General features: G+C 31.2%; 1 long non-coding RNA gene across 2 annotated transcripts; it reads right to left on the bottom strand.

Annotated features, from left to right (window-relative positions):
* Positions 1-3,370: 3,370 nt before the first annotated feature.
* Positions 3,371-6,367, bottom strand: LOC138140305 (uncharacterized). 2 transcript variants are annotated; one of them, XR_011162474.1, is made up of 4 exons: positions 6,077-6,367; positions 5,522-6,028; positions 5,137-5,405; positions 3,371-5,077 (listed from the first exon to the last, which is right to left on the bottom strand). It is a non-coding gene; the product is annotated as an uncharacterized lncRNA (long non-coding RNA). The 2 variants fall into 2 exon arrangements; XR_011162473.1 differs by having other exon boundaries at positions 3,372-5,077; positions 5,137-6,028; positions 6,077-6,366.
* Positions 6,368-7,746: the final 1,379 nt, after the last annotated feature.

The raw sequence follows: 7,746 nt of genomic DNA, 5'->3' as shown, positions 1-7,746 counted from the left end.
TATAATTTCGGGCACCCGATAATTAATACAAAAAATTTGCTTTTTAAATGAACAATTACGCCAGAGGACGATCGGTTTCATATTTTCAGTGGCCCTACTCGCAGTTTGTAATTAATGTTGCAAAATTCACTATAAACAATATAGTACAAGGTTGCGGTGTCTGTATAGATTCCCACGGATAAAATTCTTCGCCCGAGGCTCTCGCAATTAGTATCGTGTTTATTTGAAAGCGAGTATCGGAACATGTGTAAATACGAATTTACAAATTAGGGGAAAAAGTACGACACCAAGCGAAACAACTAAATTACCCCTTGGTCTGTTTTAAACTCATTTAGCCCGAAATCGATTGTTTCTTTGAGATAGCTTCTTCGAATCAGATAGTCAAATATAATTTGGTGAGAGGGAAAATAAAATTTTGCGGCTAGTGGTCGGTCAATGGGAAATGTTTATGAGGCAGATGCAATATCACACCTGTATAGCGCACCGATAACAGTAATTTATGATATTGCAGATACAGCAAGCTCAGCAGGGTTTAAATTCGAATGAATTTTGGTAAAACGCGTGCTAAACGCATTTCGAACAGATAACTCGCAAAAATGTTCAAATTTATAAATCATAAAACGATTAATGGAATTCAAACACAATTTATGGGGAAAAATCGCAAACAATCACATTTGATCATTCATTTTTCTCGTACGTGATCATTAACAGAAACAAAAACGTGTCGGAAGCACGAGTCACTTTCCAGTTGTCTTAACCAACCGGTATTAATTATTTTCGGTGAATTAATTGATTACAAAACGTGAGATAGTGAGACGAGCTCTATCGGCAATAGAGCGAGAAGTACAAATTATATCGAATAAACGAGAAGTAAAAGGTTAGTTCCGTCTGTTGTAAACATCGCAATAATTAAAGGCATTGTGTGGTACCCAAGTAAATTACCTTTGCTGCCTCCGGCATAAATACACATCTATTTTAATGTACCGTCTACTTACAAGAGTGTTCCTCATATTTTTATTAAGCTAATTAAGACATAAAGCTTTATCAACGAAACCGTAATATCCAAACTTTTCGTATATTTTTCCCCCAAAAATTGTTATACATATTAAAAGTTTAATATTCAATTTTGTTTCTGATGTATCGGAGTGCTCCGTAAAATGTTTGTTCAAGAAATAAATATTTATAAAGTTCCCTCGGGCTCCTTGTAAATTGAAGAAATTCGCTTTGAGAAAATTGAACTGATATGTGTGTTTGTTTTGAAAAAGTAAAAAAATCACCTATTAGAATAATAATACTGTTGCTGAATATAAATATGATTCAACATTCTTTCAACTGCATGGCAACCAACATAACTTTCATGGAATAATTGGAATTTAATTATTAAGTAACCCGGCGTATTCACCACTTGGAGAAATATTTTTTGTAACTTTTTAAATTTACACTAAAATTATATGATGGTTAATTTATGCAAATAAAAAACGTCCATAAATTTACGTAGAACTTGCTGACCAGACGCATTCACTAGTTGTGCTCTTCTCTATTTAATTATTATTCTATCTCTAGTGAAAAGAATAGATGACCACCTAAAATTGCGATTTAGCGGATAAGAATTTTTGGAGCCAGTTGTCATAATTATTGACTTATTTAGATGTAAATACGACGAGTGGTATCAGATGGTCGACTAAAGAAATGTTACGCAAAAATGCGTTGTCCCAAAAAAGACAAACATTAGCCTCATGCGTTATGAAATTCGCGCATTTCATTACACTTCCCGAATTTTCAGCAACTCGAAACTTTCCCCGTCTAAAATAAGACACGGAGGCTATCAAAACGAATGTTTGTTTGCATCTTTTATTATTAAGCAAACTTTTTAACATAAAATGTGGCACTCCGAGAGTAGGCCACCGAAATAAAATAAGTACGCAGGGAAATAATGTACTTTTAAGCCCCACGCGGAAAGTTTCTCTTGTTTAAAATAAATACTAATTTAGTTTCGCTGATGCATCGTTTAAATCTTTTTACGGTACCGATCAAATTATGTAGCTACTAAAAATTAATTTTGAAACTTTCGTTAAACTAAAACTACAAAATTAAAAAGAAAAGCACAAATAAGTGTTAAGCTGGAAACAATTTTAGTTTGGGCGGCATCCACAATTTATGGCGCCGTTTGAGATATTAAGAAATTCAGTGGACGTGTGGAAATTGTTATTCTACAATAGGCGTAAAAATTTTAAATGACATCAACATTTTCGGTGAGAAAAACGTTCAAGTGATGCCATTTTTCTTAAACACATTTAATTTCGAAGGAAAATATGAAATATCATCGGTCTTTGTTTTGGGCTACGGTATTTAGTGAATAAAGGTGTGCAACTCAAATTTTCATCAAGAAATATCGTCCTTTATTGTCTCCAGAAATGCAGTAAATTGCCGACAGAACATCACGACAAAAAAAAATTCATTTATGCTAAATTTAAGATATTTTTAAAAATTATTTGTCAGAAAAAGAATTTTCAGTCGATTAACTCCAAATTTAAAATTGTATCTCAATAGAAACAACTTCTTTAAGACGAGAAGTTTTTGGGAAAATCAATCAGTCAAGGTGAATGTAACTTTTCCAATACAAATTTCTATTACTTACCACTTTTTCCATCCACCTCTCGAATCACTCTCTGATTTGGTAATTTAAAAAAACTGTTTTTCTTTTTAAAACCTCGTATTTCATAATACAAGTGTAGGAGGAATTTTAGTAGGTACCTTGGGCGAAATTTTTTCGCTGAAATATTTAAATGTGATTCTTATATGAAATGAAAATATGACTTATTTTCTCTTGGTTATCACCAAATTGTACTAAAAAAATATTTATTCAAATATTGACAATAGCATTTAGAATTATGTAATATGATCTCGAACAATAACGTAAAACACAATTTAACTACTGCAAGCGAATGCGTGAGTAATAAATTAACATTTATTTTCATTGTTTTATTACCGTTTTTCGTTTAAGAAGATTACATATTTTTACACATTAAACGAAAACAAGACAATGTTCTCTTCTCATTTTAATAATTCATTTTGTAAAACTATTTTACACTGCAACATCATTTGAATAAGTTCAAAAATTCCTAAAAATCAGTAATTAAGGGCGTACAAGATAAACCCACCTGATATCAGCTAGATATGATATCAATCTAGTTTAAATGTTATGTTTTTTACTTGAAAAATTGAAGGTTAGTTAAGTTTACCTCGTGTTATGAACTAGTACTGTAGTGCGTAATTTAATGTAATTATGTACATACTTGCAATGTTAAAGAAACAAATTAATTTAATAATTAAATCGGTACTTGTATATAAATGGAAAGAAAATTTCCCATTACAAGATACCAGTTAATAATGGTATATTAAAACACGAGTTTTATAAAACTTATATTAAGACACGAGTAAGATTTGCCGCAGGCAGGAGTGCCTGTAAATGACGAGTGCTCTTATATTTTATAAAACGAGTTTTTATGCTATTTTTTCTAATTTGTATATTAAATACATACATATTTTTTACAAATAGAATCAATTTTGGTAATTTAGGGAATTTTGTGACAGTTGGTGACACATTTATTTCACATTTAAAGTAAAATTCTAAATTTGAATCTAGACTAAATATAATTGTCATTTTCGGCAAGTGAAATTGCAATTAAAAATGAATTATCCAATAATGCGGCAAATAGCAGAGAATATCAGAGTCCATTTGCTACCGGCAATGTGTGCTACCCACTGAAAAAAAGTTCCTAGATTTAGGATGTGTTAATAGCTTATTAACGAATGCGTTAACAGCTTTGTTAAAACAGCAAATTGGAAAAAATGTTTATTAAACACTGCTTTAAAATGCCTAAAATGCCACAAATTCTAACCTCATTAACTAAAATATACATTACATAACATGAGACCACTTAAACTAAATTAAATACATATTCTCAGTTTTTAAATTATACATAAATATTTCTATTGCAGATTAAATGTTAAATCATGATAACTTTATTAAAGCCCAACAATCCAAAGCCAAAGAGAGTTTTTTACTTATTCAGTACATATCTATTTTGTTTGATTTTCAACCAAATGAACAGAAATTATTTAGGTTTAGGTTTTTCATCAAATGAAAAACACAATGACATCATCAGTTGATCTAATTTAAGATATGTCATTCGGTTTTTCATTTCGGGTAGTCAGCATATCACGTATCTATGTAAAATAAATATGTTTCGTTCAATAACTGAATAATAAATCGGATTTTTTTTAAAACTTATGTGTTACTGCTGTCAGTTTTATTATAATCGAATTTAATTATGTACTTAGGTATTTAAATGATTTTTGGAGGGCAAATTCTTCTTATATATCTCTCTTGAGTTACATCATGTAAAACACATCAATTTAAAAAAATCTTTTCATGGCAACAGGTTTTAAGACAAATCGAGTAGGTATGTAGTTTCACTTTGCTAAATGTCAAAACATTCATTTTGGTGATTTATGTATGTATTTAGTAATTATTTGTTTGTCATTTATACATTTACCTCACAAAATATTTTCCTCTATTTTAAAATATAAAAATCCTGAGAAACATGAAAATGAAAAAAATAATGTACATTTATTTAAAAATAATTGAGTAATTGTGAAAAATTAAATTGAAAATTTTAAACAGATCAACTCATTTTACCGTGATTTTTTAAATATCTATTGCATTAGCAATTTCGAATTTTGGAGAAATTTTGCCGGTCTTAAAAAAAAATTCAAAACCAGGAAATTATCCTGATAATTCGGAATATTTTTTTAACAACAAAAAGAAACAATAAAGTGCATTTATAAAACATAAAAACATGATCAAGATTACAATTAGTACAATTACAATAACACATTTTAAACAAAATTGCCTTTTTGAATTATTTTAGGAACCTGCTTCCGCAGTGGAATCTTCTGCACCTGCAGCATCCTCCACACAGAGTTAAAATTCCGACATTGTCTTGACGTGGCGGCGCTGCGATCGATGTCTCGGAGATTTCACCTGATCCTCGTTTCTTCTCGTTTCTTCCTTCTGCAAATATCCACCTAATCTTATTAAGAAACCTATTATATCGCCCCTGTCATACTCACATCCGTCGGAATTTCTTCTCTCCGATCTCCACCTATTCATTTTCATTAATTTTTTAATCTTACTGGTGGTCTTCAACTTCTTAACAGGGTCGGCTGATTCTCAACCTGGATTCTTACTGGAGGAAGCCTGGTCTTTACACTTTAGACAAATGCTTTATCTGCTACGACAGTATCGAGATGTCGAGACTTTTCTCCTGGATCGCGTTCAAAGTCTTTGTAGAAGCTATCAATATCGTTGAAGAGGAATTTCGAAATGTAATCGTTGATGCCTTGTTGAATTCCATTAAAAAATGTAAAGAATGGAACACATTAAAATTGTTAAGTTAAGAACACAAAAACACGATAAAAGAAATTAATTTTATAGCAAGGCAAAAATTTAAATAACCTGCCACGTGATCATCTCTGCGCGCCAAATTCCTTTGACCTTCAACTCAGTGGCGATGTTTGTATCATTTCTCTTCAGTAGCGCTACTCATCTTTTGCGCGTGATTTGTGCATTATCGAAAATCATAATTTGGATGGATTAAACATATTAAATTTTATTTAAGCAATTACTTGATAGAAAGACAATTATTTGTATTTTTATTTTGAGACTGCATTATATCCATCTTATACTTTAAAAACTGTAGAAAGCAACGGAAACGCTCTTGAAGCAATAACAATAAGTAAAATAACAATGACGATATATTTATTGGCACTAATAATAATTAAAGACCATCATTACTCTGATTAACATCACTATCAGTTTTCGCTTTTTATCTTTTTTGGATTCTGACATTGCTTGTCACATTGATCATGTTTTTTTTTTAAATTACGGGGATCAACTTTTTAATTTTATGCAAAGAAAGAAACCACAATTACTTGCTGCTCTCCACAGTTTTTCCATCTTATCCTAAAAAATAAATATCAAAAAAAGGATCGGCACAATAAAAACTTGTACCTAAAAAAAAAGAGTCACACGTTTACCATACTTTAAAATTTATTTCACAATAATTGTAACCACAATCTCAACTGACACTTGGTAGTAAAACACTACATTTGCGCAAACGCATGGCGTCATACATTTTTTTTTTTTTTTAATGAGCAGAGTTGTCTGAGTCACAGTGTTCATAATTAAATTAAATATAATTCTATTTTAAAAAATGCATAAAAAATTAATACATAAATCTAAATAAATGCATAACGAAAACAGTCAAGTGTCAAACTGAACAATACAGTCTTATCGACCGTGCGGCCCATTAAGTGGCGCCCTCACACTGACGTTAACAAACAACCCTCACGATCAATAGATGTGTTGCAGATCTTTTGGTCAGATACAGTTTTGCCAACAGATGGCCTCGTCGAGAAAAATACAAAAAATTGTATTTCCTCTGCAAAAGCTACAATTTTTTTTATATTTCTAAATTAAGTCAGTGTTAATCACTATACAATTTCTTTGTTACTTGGTGTGTTCGTCAAATCCAATGATGAGCCAACGGAGAGAAAGAAAGATGTGTTTGTGCGTTGAGCCCATCTCTAACTCCAAACAGCAGCCCTAGAATTTTGTGAATGAAATGCAACAGCTAGTCGTTCAATACTACCATCGCCCCATTTAAAGCTTTCATCTCTCTTCTAGCATTCCTTTTCTTATGTAAATATAGTTCTACTTCTTCCCCTAGATCGGAAGATTGTCCAGAATAATAGTCTTTCAAATAGATTGAATTACACTGATGGTACACTAAGAAAAATGTCGTACATATAGCATTCTGCATTTCTCTTTTTAACAATGAATAGATGTCAAACAACTTCTCGAATTTCTCTAACTTACATCAAAAAATTATAAGTTTTGTATTGAATACAAAAAAATGTAACAAAACATTAATGCAGATTAATTAGAGCAAATTTCGAAAGTGAATTTTGTGTCGCTGTTAAAATGTATTCTTTAGTTTGTGAGAGTTCGCTAACTCTCCTGGCGGCTGCCAGGAAATGTCTGAATTAATGGAAGTGCGAAATAATCTGACCAGTTAATTCAAAAGGTCATTTAATGCCTGTGGCACCGAGCATATTCTATTCTTCCTAGAATTAAATACGTGCTAACTTAACACACACTCCCACTAAAGCTAACAATGTTGTAAAAGATATGAAAATCTTTGGTATCATTTGGGCGCTTTTAGAACAAACTTCAAATTAATTTTTATGTACCTTCAAAAGGAATTATTTAAATGTCGAGAACATACATCCGGTATTTCTATAAATCCCCCACTCCGTAGAATAAGTAAGCCTCAAAGGCCTTTTATAAACGTTCATTTACGCTAGTTTTATTAAAACATTCTAGCAGTTAAGCTTGAAGCTGTACTTGATTAATTCTCTCAAAATGCGCATTTCACTTCGTATCAATTTGGGTATTCGAGATGTGAGTCAAAATTTTCAACTACATATTTCTCAAATTCTTTAATTGTTGATTCTGACTTCAAGAGTTACGTTCTCTTCTATGAAATTTTTCAGCAAACACTACAGGCTACAAAGGGATAAATAATGAAGAGGACAGATTGAAAATCCGATAGTTCAAGAAGAACTGAATTGAACAAATGAATTATTGGAGAGCGCGATAAAAGCTTAGTTACCTAAGCT

The sequence above is a fragment of the Tenebrio molitor genome, chromosome X, assembly GCF_963966145.1.
Source record: "Tenebrio molitor chromosome X, icTenMoli1.1, whole genome shotgun sequence".
Taxonomy (NCBI): Eukaryota; Metazoa; Arthropoda; class Insecta; order Coleoptera; family Tenebrionidae; genus Tenebrio; species Tenebrio molitor.
This window is presented reverse-complemented; position numbering and strand designations above follow the sequence as displayed.